Raw genomic sequence first — 19,683 nt, forward strand, 5'->3', positions numbered from 1 at the left:
TCAATATTTAATTTTTTAAAGTGCCGACAACTGTATACTTTATACATTGATTTCAGAAAGAAATCTGTTCTCAACGACTAGACTCCACACGGATTTTCTAGCGAGTCGGGGCAAGTTCACAGGTATGGGTCGTTCCTGGTAGTGATACTGTAAACTGTGGAATTACAAACTAAAAAAAGTATTCAACAATGTTTGAGTATATCCAAATGCTTGCAGACTGGCTGGATATCCTCCCTAGGGAGTCCAAATGTTCGTAGGTAAAAGACTGGATTAGGGGGTTAATCTTACTGACTCCCGAGGGGGTGAAATCCAATCTTTTGTCTATGCCGAACACTCCTCTAGTGGAACGGCAGGCCTGTTGACTGCTGCCAACAGGCCGGCTTCTCCTGAAGAGTTTTAAGTGGTTTCCTCTCCACGTGAGCAAATGCTGAGAAGTTCCTGATTAGCCCACATTAATATATCCCTCCTGATCCCAATAGTTTAGATAAATTTTAAGATATTTAATTGCAGAAAAATCCACTTTTTGAAATATAAACCTTGTATATTATAAGCAAGGTAAATAATAAAGCAACTCCCATATAAAAAAAATTAAAAAAATCTTATGTCTACGAACATCTGAACAAACTCAAATATTAATAAATAAAATAAAATAAAATACGTGTTGATTATCGAAAAGATTAAAGGCCCCTGATCTAGAGCAACGCAAGGCACTTGTGATAGAATGACCTCACTTGACAACAATTACCATAACACGCTGTACCCGTACATATAATATTATCATCTAACATTGACACCTGTTGACGCTGGCAGAGCGCGCGGCAGCGGCCGATAAGTCCTACTGCTGAAGAGGATAATATGCGATGGCTGACAGCTTGATGAATAGATATTTGACCACGATCAATTGAACGCAGTTATGCAGAAAGCAGCCAGCCCACAATTCCGAAAAAATAGATATTAATATTATCAAGTTCAAGGTCAATAAATGAACGTAGTCATGCAGAAAGCAGCCAGCCAGAAAAGTGAAACTTAAATAATAGCACTTTTGTTTATTTATTGATTTTATTAGGTAAACAAACAGTATGTACACATATATTGCTAATTTCTTTGTATATTAGTGTAGGACACTCATGCACACACCAAAAAAATTGTTTACACTCAATACAATAATTTAAATTATGTTCAATATAATAAATGTAAAAGAAACGAAATGAAAAAATATGTATACAATAAAAATAATAAAGTTAAATATCTGCTTAACATATTAAAACAGAGACGAAGATAATTTAAGAGAAGGTAATATAGAAGTCTAGGCATCTACAGGGCTTATGACCTGTCAATGGCTGGTTTAAGTGGCCACTTTACACACTGTGTAACATTCACCATTCTGCCTATATTTGAGCAACTATATTCCTTCAACTCTTTCATCTGTTGATGTTTGTGAAGTTAAAGAGCTGAAACCTTTATTTATGCGGGTGAGATTCATCTAATTTAATTATTTCAACTAGATACTAGGCAACGCCTGAACATGTTATTTTTTCAATTTCAATACTTCTCCATAGACCAGGTAATTTATCAACAATATTTTGAGTTTGTCCAAATTTTTTTAGACAAGGACTGGATTCAACTCCCTGAAGGTGAAGTATCTAGCAACCCTTGTATTTGTAACGGAAGGTAGAGAATAATGTTTACGTGCGTATAGTAACAGAGCTTTTACATAAAGTTGTTTTATAGATTGTAATTGCGTTGTTGATATTTTTTATTTGCGACGCTTTTGGAATTCCTATTTGACTTCGTGTTTAAGCTCATCGGGAAGTTTTTAAAATTCAGAATAGCTAATATTTTTTTACAGACCGTTTGCCGAATTTCTTTGGCAAAACATAAAAAAATGAAGATTCCCCGAGTTACGCTATTGTGGTTGTGAATATCGATATATATCAAATTGTTAACAACATCAACAAACCATCGCGCCGTTTCCCCGTAATAGTAGGCAGAGAATAAAGAACACCACATCACTCTATCTTTGCATGCTGATCTCGCTTCCTCTGCATTCATACATCTTCTCATGCACGCGCGCCGATTATTCCAACTTTTGACATGTCCATCTTCAAGTATTTGTTGGATGCCATGCCATGTCTTTCTCGGTCTTTTTCTATTTCTGCATCCATCAACATTATATCTACATGAGAGAGAGGTCGGGTATTATCCTTGGCTCTACCCGACCGAGTTTCTCCAGGGTATGCTTGGCTACAACAGTTTAGAGACTAGAAGGAATGTGTATTTGACCACACATTTTTATCGATTGTTGCGCGGTATGATCGATAATTCTGAAATTATGATGAGCATTGGTTTGTATGTTCCTGATAATTACCTAAGACAGCGTCAGCATAGATTGTTTCATATTCCAATATTCAGGACCAACCTGCCTATGGTTATGCCTGTTGGAAGGGCTACCGCTATGCTGAACAACATCGCTCTGGATATTGATCTGTTCCATGTATCCGAAGGGGTTTTCCGGAGCAGGATTCTTCGACTACTTTGACATGAGTCTCTTTCGTGTATTTTTTTTTCTTTTTTATAATATGTACGTATTGAATATATTTTTGTAATGTATATGTTATATTTAAAATAAATAAATTGAAATTGAAAAATTGAAAATTCGCATTGTAAATATTCTTAGACGTTATTTCGCTGTCCATTCGCTCTACATGTCCAAGAATATAGAACGCCACATCACTCTATCTTTGCATGCTGATCTCGCTTCCTCTGCACTCATACATCCCTCGTGCACGCGCGCCGATTATTCCGACTTTTGACATGTCCATCTTCAAGTATTTGTTGGATTTGGTCATGCCACGTCTTTCTCGGTCTTTTTCTATTTCTGCATCCATCAACATTCGCATTGTAAATATTCTTAGCCGTTCTTTCGCTGTCCATTTGTTCTACATGTCCAAACCAGCGCAGAGCTCCTTTCTTGATTTTGTCGATAATGCTCGTCTCAGCCTTGCATAAAGTACGGATCTCGACATTTGAGCATCTATCGTACATAGTTTTACCACACGTTCGCCTGAGAGATCGCATTTCGACTGCATTCAGCCTACTTTCCCTGCTTTTCCAAGTCCACACTTAGCTCCCATACATCAGGTCGGGTTGTTTGTTATTAATACAATAATTTTAATGTTTGTACAGTTTATGAAATTTGTTCTATTGGTCTTTATATATTGGTTATGTTTTTTATGATTATTTTAGTTTTTTTATTGTTTATTATGTTCATGATTATTAGGTTAATTGGATTAATTACGTTTTTTTTTTGTCATTATAACTAACTAACTAACTAACTAACCATCACGCCATTTCCCCGGAGGGGTAGGCAGAGAGGATAGAACGCCACACCACTCTGTCCTGGCACACTTCCTTTGCTTCCTTCACATTCATACATCTTCTCATGCACGCACGTCGATTATTCCGACTTTTCACATGACCACTTTCAAGAATTTGTTGTACTTGATCATGCCATGTCTTTCTCGGCCTTCCTCGACTTCTACAACCATACACATTCGCATCATAAATCTTTTTAGCCGTTCTTTCATCATTCATTCGCTCCACATGACCGAACCATCGCAAAAGACCTTTCTTAATTTTGTCGATAATGCTTAACTCAGCCTTGCATTCTGCTCTAATTTCGACATTAGGGCACCTATCATACATTGTTTTTCCGCACATTCGCCTGAGGGATCGCATTTCAACAGCATTCAGTCTACTTTCGTCCCTTTTTTTCCTACTCCATGCTTCGCTTCCATACATTAGGGTTGGTACCAGAACTCCATTATGAACTGCTAATTTAGCCTCTTGCGATAGACACTTATTTGCTACGACAGACTTTAAGGCACCATTAACTCTGTTACCGGCACTAACCCTCCTTTCAATATCCTTGTCCATATTTCCATCTCTAGTAAACATACTACCCAGATATACAAATTCTCCGACCTCATTATAATGTTTGCTTTTTTATTTATCAATCATTAGCAGAATCAATTATTAGGTACGGTATTACCAGTTGGGGCCTTTCTTGTAAAACCAACATTAAAAAAATTCAATCTTCACAAACCTCGGCTCTTAAATTAATTAACAGATCACCTAGACTTGGTAAAGAAGAGGTACCCGAACTTTTTAAAAGCAAGGGTGCCTGTCCGTAAATGCTATTCTATGGCTCAAATTTGTTACCAGATACCGATTTTTTTATATTTTTATTTTTTTAATTTTTTTATTTACAATTTTAAAAAACCCGTTAGAAATTTAATATTGTCAAGTAATTTTATGTCTCGTCTAGTCTAGTTAGTTCAGTCATCATGTGCTTTTTCAGATTGATTTTAAATTTGTCTCCAGTAAAAGTTTTCAAGTAGTAAGGTAAGTCGTTGTAGTGTTTAAGTCCATTATGTAGTATTTTTGACTGTCCTGTGTTTGTCTTTGCTTTTTCAATATGATAGTGTTGTTGTTGTCTGGTGTTATATTTGTGCATGTCAGCATTTTTGACTAATATTATGTCGTCGTCTTGTATGTTTCCCAGTGTTATTTTGTGCACAATTTTTAAGGTCTCAATTTTAGTCAAGTAGTTTATGTCAAACTGGTGTGTTTTTTTGCACAGTTCATTCGTAGAGGTCAGGTAGGGTAGGTTGTATTTTAGTTTAAGAATTTTATTTTGTTGTCTTTGTATTCTTGTTATGTCTGTCTTGTTACCAGTTCCCCAGAAGGCGATCATGTAACTTAATTTACTTTTGACATAGGCTTCGTACATCATAATTTTTTCCTTTCTCGGTATAAAATCTTTAATTTTGTAGAAGAGGCTATGTAGTGATGCCATTACTTTAGTGATTGATAGTAACTACCAGAAAAGGCATTTACATTCACATAATACAAAAATAGCACAACGTGAAAGTTTGTCAGTACCGAGGTTTGTAAACAAGTATGGCCAAAGAACACTTCTTTATACAAATACTAACATTTTTAATAAGATTCCAAAGATGATTTTAAAAGAAAATGTTGACAAACATTTTAAGAAAAAAATAATTAAATGGTTAATGTGTAACAGAGATTTATATTGATTATCATTTAATGTCAACTATTTTAATTTTTATAATTAAATTTTGTGTAAAAATAAGGTATGCTTTTAGTTCTTAATAATATTTATATTACTTTTTAAATTTATATAATTTCTCTAACGTTTTTCTTTGTAACGGAAAAATAAGAAACCTGCTGACAAGCCGGTAAAGCGGTTTGGTGGTTTCATTTTTTTTCCTTTTATTTTTTCTGTTCATGTTTTTACCTTCTTTAAAAAAAAAAATTAAAAAAATAGCTAATCTAAGGCTTGTTTCACATTTTGTAAAATGTTTCTCTCGGCACGGGACACCCCAGTGAGGGAACATTATTCTGTATAAAAAAATAATACAAACAATGTAAAAGTGTTTTTTTATCAATATTCCTACAGAGCTGAGGTAGAATTTTTTTCAAATTCAGGATTATCGATATTCGAGCGTTTACAGGGCTTATGACCTGTCATTGGCTGGGTTGAGTGGCCACTTTACGTACAACATTCCCCATTCCGCTTATTAGCAAATATCGACACTGGTATCATTTTGATTCTTGTATATATCTTATTAAATGAGAAAGCATAAAAAAATAAATAAAAAAAATATATACCTACTTCCCCTCGGGAGAAATCCAGATTTGTGTATGTACAAAAATACACATACCAAAAAAATAATGAATGTAAAAGTGTATGAATGTTAATAATGGGAGGATCATTACCGCGCTTCTTCTGCGGGTAAAATCACTAAAATGTTTTTCCCAACGCTGGCTGATGCGGCAAACTTCCGTCATCATCACCAAAGTACTTTCGAAACGACCCAAATTTTTACCGGACACGGAGCTATGAGAAGTTATCTATATAGGTTTAAATTAAGGAATGATGACTATTGTCCATGCGATGATATTTCTTCACAGAGTATAGAACATCTGTTATTTCAGTGCCCATTTTTCAGTTTGCAACGCCATAATCTTGAAGCTGAATGCAGGAAAGATGGAATATCCTTAACAGATATCCACACTGTAGTAAAAAGTTGTTATCACGCGCTATTGTTCTTGAACTTTGCAACAATGGTGATTGGACTCATAAAGGTAATAAACCAAAATCAGTGATCGAACATCCCATTTCCAAGACAAACAAAAACTTTTTTTTTTCCGAGTACCTTAGCCTTGTACATGACACGTAAGGCTACTAAATACAGGGGTCCAAATATATTTAAAAAAAAAAAAAAAATGTTAATAATAAAAATAATTCAAACGCACAAAATAACAAATACATCTTGTAAAAGTACATTGTACATGGTACAAGACATGCAATGTTATGTAGTAATTACCCAAGATCGCTTACAAGTTATCATTGATTGTGTATATAATAAATATAGGATAATTAAAATATATTTACTACTTCCGGGAAGTTGTATTATACATTAAATAAATATTTATCGACGTTTGAGTTCATTAAGAATGTAGGAATTTAACTTACAAATGAAGCGTCGGTTGGAGCCGTGAACTTGAAATAGTAAACTGCAGTTATGCATCTAGATGTGACGTAATACGTAATGTTATGCTTCATAAACACGCAAGGTTGCTTGGATGTATGGGATCGGTGAAACGAGGGTGAAAGTAGGCTGACTGCTGTCGAAATGCCATCTCAGTGTGGTCAAGCTATGGACGGTAGGCGCACGAATGTCGAGATCAGTGAAGTATGAATTAAAATAACAGGTACGAAGGTTTTCACGGTCATATCAATTTGTTTCTTCTTTTTTGGGTGATACCGTGTGTGTTGGATTTGTTCCGACGTTTCGGCTACCATTGCAGGAGCCACCTTCAGGGTAAACTGAGTGTTTTGTAGAAAAATGGGTGTGTTTAAGCAACTGTGACACGAATATGCGTAGATTCCGAAAAGGGAGAAGAGGTCAACACAATTACAGATGCGTTGGAGCGTAATGGGAATCTGGATACCACCAGAGGAACTGCATACCTACTAGTACAGAATGTTACTGACAGGATAGCCAAAGTGCTGAAGAAACATATTATTGGAACAACGTTTGGGACTGTGGGTAAAATAAAGAACCATTTAGTGAAAGCAAAAAATAAGAATCCCCTGGAAACCGAAGCTGTTTATAAGCTAAATTGCCAAGGATGTGATAAAGGACAAACAGGGCGCACAGCAAAGAAAAGGATTGACGAACACAAAAGAGCGTGTAAACTTGGGCATCCTGACAAATCTGCAATAGCGGAACACTTTATAGACACCGGACATTTCTTCGCGTTTGAACCGAAAATTTCTAATAAACCCAGTAATTACAGCGCACAAATAATAAAAGAGGCAATTGAAATACACAGACACCCAAATAACATAAACAAAGACGACCGGCTGAAATTAAACTCAACATGGTTCCCAGCACTACATACTCCAAAAATGAATAGAAATGTGTCCACTGCCGACTGCGACACGGTACAAATTACTAGTAATTAAACACACACTTTTTTCTACAAAACACTCAGTTTACCCTGAAGATGGCTCATGCAATGGTAGCCGAAACGTCGGAACAAATCCAACACACGGTATCACAAAAAAAAGAAACAAATGTGAATTAAAATAATTATAATATTTTGACATTTGAAGCACTTATTTTGTGGAACATTATTATTTAATATATTAAAATAAAATCACTTTGTTTTTATGTACCACTTGTATATTTATACTTTGACAACCAACTAGTTTCGGCAATACAGTGCCTTCTTCAGGGTAAATTACAAACAAACATAACATTGTAATATTATTAAAAGTTTATATTAGTTCTTAAAATGTTATGAACTAACTTAATTAAGCATAAATAAATAGATATATAAATTTTTCACAGTGAGGGTAGAGTGGGCGTGGCCACGGGAGTAAAGAAAAAAGGGGTTTGTGTGTGGATTTAGGGAGATGGAACATATTTAAAATAGAACTTTTACTAAGATTTATTTGATTATTAAAAATATTGTCATTTTTATTTTCAGTCTTTCTAATCTCCAATATTTCAAAATAATCAAGTGCATATTTTTTTGTTTGTATGTAGAATTTCGATGCCATCTTCAAAGATGAATGAGTGACTATTTGTTAGGATATGGTCAGCAAACTTAATTATTGTTTTTAAGACATCTCATATGTTCTTTAACTCTAGATTTAAAAGTACATTATGTTTTCCCTATATTTATTTATTTATTTATTAACGGACATTGTCCATGTATACAATTTATAAGGTTTTAATATTACAATAAAAGAATAGTTTAAAACATTAAAAAAAAAGAAAGAAGCATTGACCAAACATAAGGGACATCGAGACAAGATCTGGACTATTTATTTAGTGCTCGTTTAAATCGTTGTAAACTTAAACCAAAAAGTCCAGATCTTGTCTTGAGTTAACAATACGACAAAGGCGGGTCATTGGAGAATTTAGGCCATAGTTTGTTCTATGCCGATCGATGAACAGTACTTCATTGTTTCTCAATCTACGAGTCGGAATATTGAATTTTACTTGTCCCAGTAATGATGGAACATCGATTATACCATTTAGTATGCCGAACATATATATGGAGTCAATATTAGTTCTACGTTTTTGTAGACTAGAAATATTTAACATTGACTCTATTTCAGCATAAGAATAATTATCTCTCTCTAGTCCGAGCATCCACGCTATTTTTCGAAGCAAGCGATGTTGGACTGATTCAATGTGATTTATGCGATTGACATAGAATGGAGACCAGACCACTGAGGCATATTCTAGAACAGGGCGATATATAAAGAGGGCTATATAAAATGACTTGCAGTCATGACACATCAACTTGTAAATGTAAGTGCCCGATCGATCTAATTTATCAGTTCATTGTTTAGTGTTTTTTTGTATACTTCCCATATTATTGGTTGTGTAAAATGCTGGTTTTATGTCATCCGGTAAATCTTTTAAAGTTGATTTCATGGATAAGAGTTGTTGTATCACACAGAACCACAGAAAAATATCAATTTATATGATATATTACTTGCATATTATATTTGTTCATAGCTTACCTGTAAATAATATCACCATTCGCCACTGGGTGAAGGTGTATTGTGGATTTTGCATCTTGGTTTAATGAGGAAGTTCAGCGGTTTTTTTCAAATTTTCAATTCGTTAATAGACTGTTAAACTAAATTAAAAATTTTTTTTTTTTAATTTTTACATATCGTATTATCGGCGCTACGATTTTTTAAAGTTTTGTATTTCTGAAATAACTCCACGTGTGACGTCAGAGGTTCATTTCCGCTTATTCCCATTCAGTTCTTCCTATTGGTCCAGAAGCGACAAGCAGACCGGAAATCTTCCATAGCTCTCAGATCATTCACATAAACCAGTGACGTCATTTAAAGTAGTGCGTTTTTATCAAAATATTTTTAATTATTTTTTCTGTACATTTTCAAGAAACTTTGCGCTACAATTTAATGCTCTAATTTTTACCCCGCGTAAGAAAACATTTTTTGTATCCAATTTCCCGTAGGGCTGAAGTTCCTCATTAAGTGTCTTGACAAAACCGGTAGACATAAAAAATTGGTAAGTGGTTATTTACAAATATTTAATAATATTTATTAAATATTGTACAGTTTATCAGTTTGAAGATGCAGATTAAGCCAGCATAAAATCTTTGTTTATATTATATTTGTAAACAATTTCCGTTATTATCATTTAATTATTACTAAAATCAAAAACAAAAATTATCTTGAGACATAAATTAATAAATCTATTTACTGAAAGGTAAACAGGCATCAAGATGCAACATAATTAGTTTTATGTGGGTCATGTACATATGTACTCGTGTGTAACGGATTAAACAAAGCATTTATTTATCATCTAAGTATTTTGATTTATTTTCACTTTATTAAGGAAGGCCAACTAGCATACGTTATGTATAAATTCAATTAACAAACTGTAACAGAGATGAAGAGTATTTAAGAAAAGGGAATATAGAAGTCTAGGCATCTACAAGGCTTATGACTTGTCATTGTTTGGTTTTAGTGACCACTTTAAACGCCATGTAACATTATTTTTTTTTTATTGATTTATATAATAACTTAATTGATACACGTTTTTCTCTATACAATCTACTATTATCATTTTTTATGTTATAGCTGTTATCAACAATATTTTGAGTTTGTCCAAATTTTTGTAGACAAGAACTGGATTCAACTCCTTGGGGAGCTGTTTATATTAACATATTACAACAGTGATGAAGAACATTTAAGAGAAGGTAATATGGAAGTCCAGGCATCTACAGGGCTTATGAATTGTCAATGGCTGGTTTAAGTGGCCACTTTACACACTGTTCACTATTCTGCCCATATTTGAACATCTATATTCCTTCAATTCTTTCATCTGTTGATGTTTGTGAAGTTTAAGAGCTGAAACCTTTATTTATCCGGGGCAGAATAGTGAATGTTACACAGAGTGTAATGTGGCCACTTAAACCAGCCATTGGCAGGTCATAAGCCCTGTAGATGCCTGGAATTCTATATTACCCTCTCTTAAATGTTATTCATCTCTGTTGTAATATGTTAATATAAACAGCTCCCCAGGGAGTTGAATCCAGTTCTTGTCTACAAAAATTTGGGCAAACTCAAAATATTGTTGATAAATCCACCTGGTCCATGAAGAAGTATAAAAATTGAAAAAATATCATTTTCAGGCGTTGCCTAGTATGAAGGTGAAATAATTCAATTAGACGAATCTCACCCGCATAAATAAAGGTTTCAGCTCTTTAACTTCACAAACATCAACAAATGAAAGAATTGAAGGAATATAGATGTTCAAATATGGGCAGAATGGTGCATGTTACACAGTGTGTAAAGTAGCCACTTAAACCAGCCATTGATAGGTCATAAGCCCTGAAGATACCTGGACTTCTATATTACCTTCTCTTAAATGTTCTTCATCTCTGTTGTAATATGTTAATTATAGCTGTTACTTTCTAAAAAAAAAACTAGCTGTTGTGCTTGGAGAGTGACTTAGGGCCGGTTGCATCGACAAAAGTTAAGTTAAAGTCAGGGCTAAAGTAAAAAAAAGTTACTTTTATGTCAAAATGCGTTGCTTAAAAAAAGTTAACTAAATATTAACAAAAAAGTTACTTTTATTTGACCGGCCGCCAGGGAACCGTTTAAAGTTAAGTTTAAAGTTAAATGCGATCTGCCATCTGTCAAAAAAGCGTCGTGAGTGTTGAAATCCATTGATCGATCTGTGAAAAGTTGCACGAAATGTCAATTTTATCTGATTTTTCGTCTTCCGATGACGAATTTATCATCGAGTATATTCTAAACCGAAAAAAAAAACTGTTCAAACCACGAACGGACCATTTTTTGTGGGAATAGTCCGACTTTATCGCAAGATTTCGAATGTCAAAAAAGTGAAGAACTAATAATTATTAGAATTTTTAATTGTTAATTATTTGTCAAAACACAGGACTTGATCATCAGCGGCGTGGTGTAAAATAAATCTAAATCATCACTGTATTGAAATGCTTTTTATTTATTTTTGATTGAGCTCAGCTAATTCTTTCTGGGCATTTAAGGCTGCCATAGTTGCCCGAAAAATGTTCTTTTTTTGCTCTATTTCTAGAGTAAAAAGTTCTTCGTTTTGCTTTAGCTTTTGCTTTTTTAATTTTTTATCTAGTTCAAAAAGGACGATGTCCCTTTTGTTCTTTTCCTCTCTGAATGCGCGGTGTTGCTTCGCCCTTTCGCACACACTGAAAATTGGAACGAAATTTAAACGTTTGTGCCCAAAGACGCGTCGCGGGGCATGTGTATTGCCACATGTAAATAAACAAGTACGTGCTTGCGCAAAGATCCCAACAATTTTTAGGGTGAAACTTGAACCTTTAGAGTGGTAACATTTTTAACTTTAACTTAACTAAAATAATGTTGATGCAACGGAATTTTTCAGTTACCAGATTTTGAGCCTTAACTAAGTTTAAATATTTAACTAAATTTATACCAACTTTGATGCAACCGGCCCTTAGTATTTATGTTTATAATTCATTTATGTACATATATATGATTTATATTACAAAACGCAAAATGAAAGAACAAAAACATAACATAAGCAATACTTTTGTGGAGCGGTTGATTCAATATTGATTTGGGCGAATGAGACAATTCATTTTACTTCTACCTAGCTCCATTTTCAATTTTTTTATAGTCTTTTTGAACATTTTTTCGTTATTAATTATTTAATGGACAGTGGACGTAGGTTATAGACTTTAATTGCATTATACTCAAAATCCCCTTGTCCGAAAGTGGTATTAGCATGCAGTTGTTCATATTTAAATTTATTTCAACAGAGAGGGAAAAAATTGTTGAGAAGGGAATATGGAAGTCTAGGCATTTACAGGGCTTATGACCTGTCATTGGCTGGTTTAAGTGGCAGAATATGGTTTTGAAATTTAACATACTTAAAAAAAAAAAACAATTTATATCATTTCGTCATTTGAATTTTAACAAAAAGGTTTCTAACTTTTTACTAAGCTCTTTATTGTACCATTTTTAATACAATTGCAAGTTTTAAACAATTATTTTTTTATACTTACGCACCCACACCCACACACACGCACCCTCTCCCTCATTCATTCTCACACGCACATGTATCCTCTCCCTTATTCATTCACGCATACACACATTCACATACACATGAATACAAACGTCACACAAATACAATGACTAAACTTCTTTTCTTATTTATCATGTGTAGCATTGTTAAGATTTTTCTACTTATTTTGTTTATGTAATTGCTGTAAAAATCCCAAATAAAATAAAATAAAATAAAATAAAATAAAATAAAATAAAATAAAATAAAATAAAATAAAATAAAATAAAATAAAATAAAATAAAATAAAATAAAATAAAATAAAATAAAATAAAATAAAATAAAATAAAATAAAATAAAATAAAATAAAATAAAATAAAATAAAATAAAATAAAATAAAATAAAATAAAATAAAATAAAATATTAAATTCAATACACTTTTGAGAATCGCATTCCTACATTAGTACACCCCTCTGTTGGTGAGAAGACCGGAGTTTGACGTTTGCAAAAATAATGCCATATTTGAAAAAATATTTATTTTATGTTTTGGAATTCAACCATAAGCAAGTACCTAGGAACTTACTTAACAGTGAAAAGTATTTTTACAACGTTCGGGCAGGACAGCGTCTGTCGGGTCCGCTAGTATTAAATATATTATCAGATGACTCGAAGCTTAATCTACGTTACGGTTCACAATTTCTGTGTGCTGAATGGATAATGATTGTCACCTACGACCATTATTTCTATATTTTAATAATAACTATGTTCGTAATCGCCGTCTTGACATACTTTTGCCCATATTTTTATTGATTCAACTTTTTGTACAAAATCAATGAGGAAGTCGAGTGGATTTTCAATTTGTTAATACTTTTTGACTAGTAGGCAATTGATGTCGTAAATCGTAATATTTCAGGAGAGTTAAATTTGTTGCAACAGAGAGGGAAACCATTTTGAGAAGCGAATATGGAAATTTAGGCATTTACAGGGCTTATGACATGTCGTTGGCTGGTTTCAGTTTCAGTGCTGCAGAGCAGCGTTTATTTAATAATTTAAAATACATATAAGAATTTGTTATCCACTAAAGCTCGGGTTTTCTAGGACAGCGGTGCACGTATTTTAACGGCCGTAGTGAACATAATTGCGGTTCACAGCCGTCGTAACGAAGACTAGAGAGTGGTTTTCTAGGAAAACGGTGTTATCAACACCATTTAACACCGTTTCCCTAGGAAAACACTCTCTATTCGACGTTACGACGGCTGTCTACCGCATCGCCGTTTACTACGGCCGTTAAAATACGGGCACCGCTGTCCTAGGAAACCCTAGCTTTAGTCTAAAGACTTTTCGGTGGGACACATTTTTTAAATTTTATGACAGGTTTATTTTACATTGTTTTATTTCCTAATGGTGCATAGGGCATTGGATTGGTACACCAATAGCAGCCTATCTCGATCAATTTTGTTACATGAAGGTAAGGTGATCAGTCTTACGCTTCAGGTACCAGTCCAGGGACTATACAATATTCTGGTGTGCAAACGTCAGATCAAATAAATATTTCATATCACCTATGTCGGGAATTTGAGTACCCGAGACCTCTTCTGCATGGTGGCAAATAAGTTAGCTCTTAAAAATTAATCGTATTCCGGTTGGCTTTAAAGAAGTTTTTTTAAGTGTACGTATATTGTTTGGAAATGTTAATAATTAGTATATGTTTTAATAATAATTCGTGGTTTGACATTCATAAAGGAGTGAAGCAGGGATGTGTTATGTCACCATGGCTGTTCAACGTGTATATCGATAACTGCATGAAAGAACTGAAAGGCTTAAGAATGGGAGAGAAAATGGGTGATTTAAAATTCAATTGTCTTTTGTATGCTGACGATGCTGTACTCCTTGCTAACAACAAAGAGGAACTGCAATTCTTGGTAACAAAGGTCTACGATGTATGCAAGAGAAGCGATTTGCTGATGAATGTCGATAAATCGAATGTGATGGTTTTTGAAAGAAATGAAAGTATGACTAAATGTGAAATCTCTGTGAATGGAGTTATACTAAAACAAGTAGAGGAATTTGTGTATCTGGGAAGTATGTTCACTAGGAATGGAATGACTGAGAAATATATTGAAAGGAGGGTGAGTGCCGGAAACAGAGTGAACGGTGCACTTAAATCGACCTTGGCAAGTAAATGCTTGTCACAAGAGGCAAAATTGGCAGTTCACAACGGAGTCCTGGTCCCGTCCCTGATGTATGGGAGCGAAGTATGGACTTGGAAAAACAGGGATGAAAGTAGGCTGAATGCTGTCGAAATGCGATCTCTCAGGCGATTGTGTGGTAAAACTATGTACGATAGATGCACAAATGTTGAGATCCGTACATTATGTAAGGCTGAGACAAGCATTATCGACAAGATCAAGAAAGGAGCTCTGCGCTGGTTTGGACATGTAGAACGAATGGACAGCGAGAGAACGGCTAAGAATATTTACAATGCGAATGTTGATGGATGCAGAAATAGACGAAGACCGAGAAAGACATGGTAAGACCAAATCCAACAAATACTTAAAGATGGACATGTCAAAAGTCGGAATAATCGGCGCGCGCGCATGAGAAGATGTATGAATGTAGAGGAAGTGAGATCTGTATGCAAAGATAGAGTGTTGTGGCGTTCTATCCTCTCTGCCTACCCTTACGGGGAAACGGCGTGATAGTTTGTTTGTTTTGTTTTTAATAATTCAATATAAGTTAATATTAGGACATTCATATATTGTGTTTGTACTATTTAAAGACCAAAGACTAAAGAAAAAATAAAAATAAACTTTTTATAAAAGCGAATGTATGTAGAAGTCTAGGCATTTACAGAGCGTATGACCTGTCTTTGGATGGTTGGAGTGCCCACATTACACACTATGTAACATACACCATTTTGCCCATGTTTAAACATCCAAATTTCCTTATCTTTTTCATTTCTTTCAAACCTTGAAAAATTATATGATCAAATTACTACTACATAAAAATGTATACCGCCAGAGACACAATATTTCAATATCATCAATGTATAAATCTGTAAATAAATTATCTGTTAGGGCTCTACTTTGGTACAAATTAATTTGTCAGCATGCGTCGCACTCCGAGTATAAACTCAAGTTGGTACATGATTACAACACCGGGTTTACTAGTATGGAAGGGCTAGCTGTTCCTAGATACTGCAATAAATATGGCAAAAGGACACTGCAATACAGTATACCTAAAATATTTAACATGTTACCAAACAATTTTAAAAATTCTGAGTTAAATACAGGAGTGCGACGTTTGCTAAAATTGTGGTTATTAGAAAAAAGTTTTTTGTATAAGTGATAGTTTTTAATTTTTCATAATGTAATCTGTAATTGTTTTTCAAGTAAAATTATTGTTAATGTAGGTTAAGTGTAAATAATTGATGTAATTTATAAGAACCCGCTGACGAGTTGTATGTATGCAACTCAGCAGGACTTTAATTTAAGACTATTTTGTAAATATTTTTGAAAAATAAATATAAAAAAAAATTTAAAAAATTCAAAGAGCTTAAACTGAAATAGTTAATTTAATTAACTCTTGAAAGGCTGTTCCACAAAATTAATTTACGCGCGGTGATATTGCTTCGTGTAACCTTAAAGAAAAGTTTTGGCATTTAAAATAATTTTAAAAAAACATATTTGTTCTGTTAAAATAATTGCTTTTCCGTAATCTATTATTTACGCCTGTTATTGCAAAATAAATTAAAAATCATAAATACGCCGGTCTACCTAACTATAGTGAACTCCCGCTAACTGCCAATAACCGACTGATTGAAAGAATTTCTTCTTTACTTTTTGTCTCATCACACAAACATCGGCCACAGAACAGCGCAGCGTCTCTTTCTTCCTTGTTATACATTCTATTATATGTATCTTTTTATGCAAAACATGTCCTGTTTTAAAAAATCGCAACAGGGATGGAGAACAGTTTAGAGAAAGGAATATGGAAGTCTACGCATTTTCATGGTTTATGACCTGGCATTAGCTGGTTTAAGTGCCCATTTTACGCACTGTAAACATTCACTACTCTGGCCAGGTTTTAACATCAAAATTTCCTCAACTCTTCCATCCGTTGACTTTTTTGAAGTAAAAGAGCTGGAACCTTTATCAGTGCGGGTTTTTTCTCCTAGATTAAACTTGCAGCTTACACAAATTATTTGAAGATTCTTGATTTGGAAAACAGTATTTCAAACGTAATTTCTTAAGGACTATTGAGATGGTACTTTTGACATAAGACCATACTTACTTTCATGCGTCATATTGCAGGACATATAGCGCTCCACGCGACCGTTTTTAGCACAATAAATTACTAGAACAATTCGGCCAGTTGACATTTCTATTGAATACCTAATATGAAAATGAAATGGAAATGGTATTTTTATTGAATTATATATTAAAGTATGGATAATATATATATAAAATGATATATTACGAAGTTACATCGTTTGAGTTGATTTCATGGATGAGAGTTGTTGTATCACACAGAACCACAGAAAAATATCAATTTATAGTATATATTACTTACATTATATTATGCACCTCCTATGTAGGTACAAATATATATTTTTTTTCTAGCTTACCTGTAAATAAAATCACCATTCGCACTGATACAAGAATTGTTTTCTTTTACGTAATGGGAAACGGGAATGTAAATTTTCGCATTTTACTGAGTTTCAAAATATTTTTATAGACATATTTATATATTTTCATGGTTTTTTACTATGTTTTCACTGCATTTATTACTTTGTTTTTATAATTTATTTTTTTGCTACGTTTTTTTTACTACATTTTTACTATGTTTTTACTACATTTTTATTATGTTTTTACTACATTTTTACTATGTTTTTACTACAATTTTACTATGTTTTTATTACATTTTACTATGTTTTTACTACATTTTTTACCATGTTTTTACTCCATTTTTTACTTTGTTTTTCACTTTGTCCTGTATCTTTATAACTGTTTCTATATATTGATTACTGTTTTTTATATTTTTTTGGCTGTCTTAGAACGGGGTAAATAACCCTAGTTAGACAGTCAAAGCAACTTTACATAAATTATAATTTTGTGTATGTTATATAATGATAATAAATAAATAAATAAATAAATAAAATAAATAAATATATGCATTTAATTAATATAAAAATTGTATTTAGTAGTAATATTGTATACTTATATTTGTTATCTGAATAAATAAAAAAATGAAAAATTTGGATGTTTGAACTAAGGCAGAATGATAAATGTTACACAGTGTGTAATGTGTGGCCACTTAAAGCAGCCAGTGACTGGTTATAAATCCTGTAAATGCCCTTACTTCCTTATTTCCTTTTCTTAAATGCTCTTTCTCTTTTATAATATAACGTTAATATTACCTGATTGTGAATATATTTTTTCTAGGATTCATCTTGTTTTTGATATCGAGCGTGGCCTGTTTGGGTGTGGGGCTTTTTATCATGTTCGCTGATCCTTACAACGCCATTTTTAATTGGGTGAGTTACATTATCTTTATATATATATATAATTCCTCTGTACGTTCTAAACGGTAGAGTTCAGTGTAGGTTGAAAAAAAAAATATTTGGTCCCAGGTGGGCTACATTATAGAGATAGATTATCAAAAATCAATAAGCAAATTTTTAAGATTAAAAAGAATAATGCAGATAACCAAACAAAGTTCCTACAAACACTTACCATTTCACCAGTTTCGCTCAATCGGCAAGAACATGAGATCTCTCCAAGAAAATAAGATTATGTTGTATCGATTTAACTTTATAAATGAAATCAAAAACGTTATCTATAAAATACCTTACTTTAAAATGGAACAAATATGACTTAAAGATCTGGATTTTATGAAATAAACAACTCGTTAGTGAAATACAAAATTTTAATAAAGGAAGAAATTTTCTACAAATGTACCAAGATTAGTTAATATAAAAATTCAGAATTCTGCCTAGCTAATATGAGTAAGTGGTTGACAATAAGTTTATCTAAGAAATAAATATTTGTAACGATAATAATGACAAGTGAAATAGATTCTCGATTGTTTTCTTCTCGAGATGATATGAAATAATGTTGATTTTACAAAATAATATCCGCAGATGGGACTCGATTTAAGATGTCTTCGGTTGGTGTATTTTTACTCAGAGTTGCCTCAGTTGATGATTTCCCAGAAGATTATCTGTCGACATTTTAATTCAGTAAATGACCGTCTGCTTCCTTGCATTTGTAAATTTGTGTCTCATGATCTTGAAGAAAACTTTAAAATGCTGACATCGACTTTTCTAGATATTTACGAATAAACTTCGTAATAATTAGTGATCCATTCGAATCATGGAGTAAATATACTACATTGTAAAATCCTTATCATCGGACGAAGTAGATAAAGGATGGAGTAAATAAAATAAAATACGGTGAAAAAGGTAGAGAATAAAGGTAGGTAAAGAAAGAAGGGAACCTGTATAAAATACAATCTCATTAGAATATGATATCTCTTTCTACAAGAATTTCAGTAATAAATTTAAAACAAACAGGCTTACGTTACGTTGAACGTTCCGTTTCTTGAAGGACTACATTTTTGAAATGTGCGATCGCTTCTCTTCGAGTCTTTGGGCGGTAAAGCTAGGGTTTCCTAGGACAGCGGTGCCCGTATTTTAACGGCCGTACTGAACGGTGATGCAGTGGACAGCCATCGTAAAGGTGATTAGAGAGTGGTTTCCTAGGAAAACGGTGTTAAATTGTGTTGATAACACCGTTTTCCTAGAAAACCACACTCTAGTCACCTTTACGACGGCTGTCCACTGCATCACCGTTCACTACGGCCGTTAAAATACGGGCACCGCTGTCCTAGGAAACCCTAGCTTAAATGGACCGTTCGTCTCGAGTTTTCAAATGGAAAGAAATCTACTTCTAATGCACGGATATCGTCTGGATGAGTTACTACCGCGGCCGTCAGATGGCGCTAAATCAGG

The 19,683-nt window shown here is 33.4% G+C and overlaps 1 long non-coding RNA gene across 1 annotated transcript in view; it reads left to right on the forward strand.

Moving 5' to 3' along the window:
• Window positions 1-19,231, forward strand: part of LOC148275715 (uncharacterized) — a 79,867-nt gene extending 60,636 nt beyond the window's left edge. Inside the window, exon 3 of the long non-coding RNA XR_015823958.1 lies at window positions 18,116-19,231. This is a non-coding gene — a long non-coding RNA (uncharacterized LOC148275715). The remainder of the gene's footprint in view (window positions 1-18,115) is intronic.
• Window positions 19,232-19,683: the final 452 nt, after the last annotated feature.

The sequence above is a fragment of the Micrasema longulum genome, unplaced genomic scaffold (genome assembly GCF_059751315.1).
Source record: "Micrasema longulum isolate JH-2025_06_02 unplaced genomic scaffold, ASM5975131v1 h1tg001358l, whole genome shotgun sequence".
NCBI classification, from domain to species: domain Eukaryota; kingdom Metazoa; phylum Arthropoda; class Insecta; order Trichoptera; family Brachycentridae; genus Micrasema; species Micrasema longulum.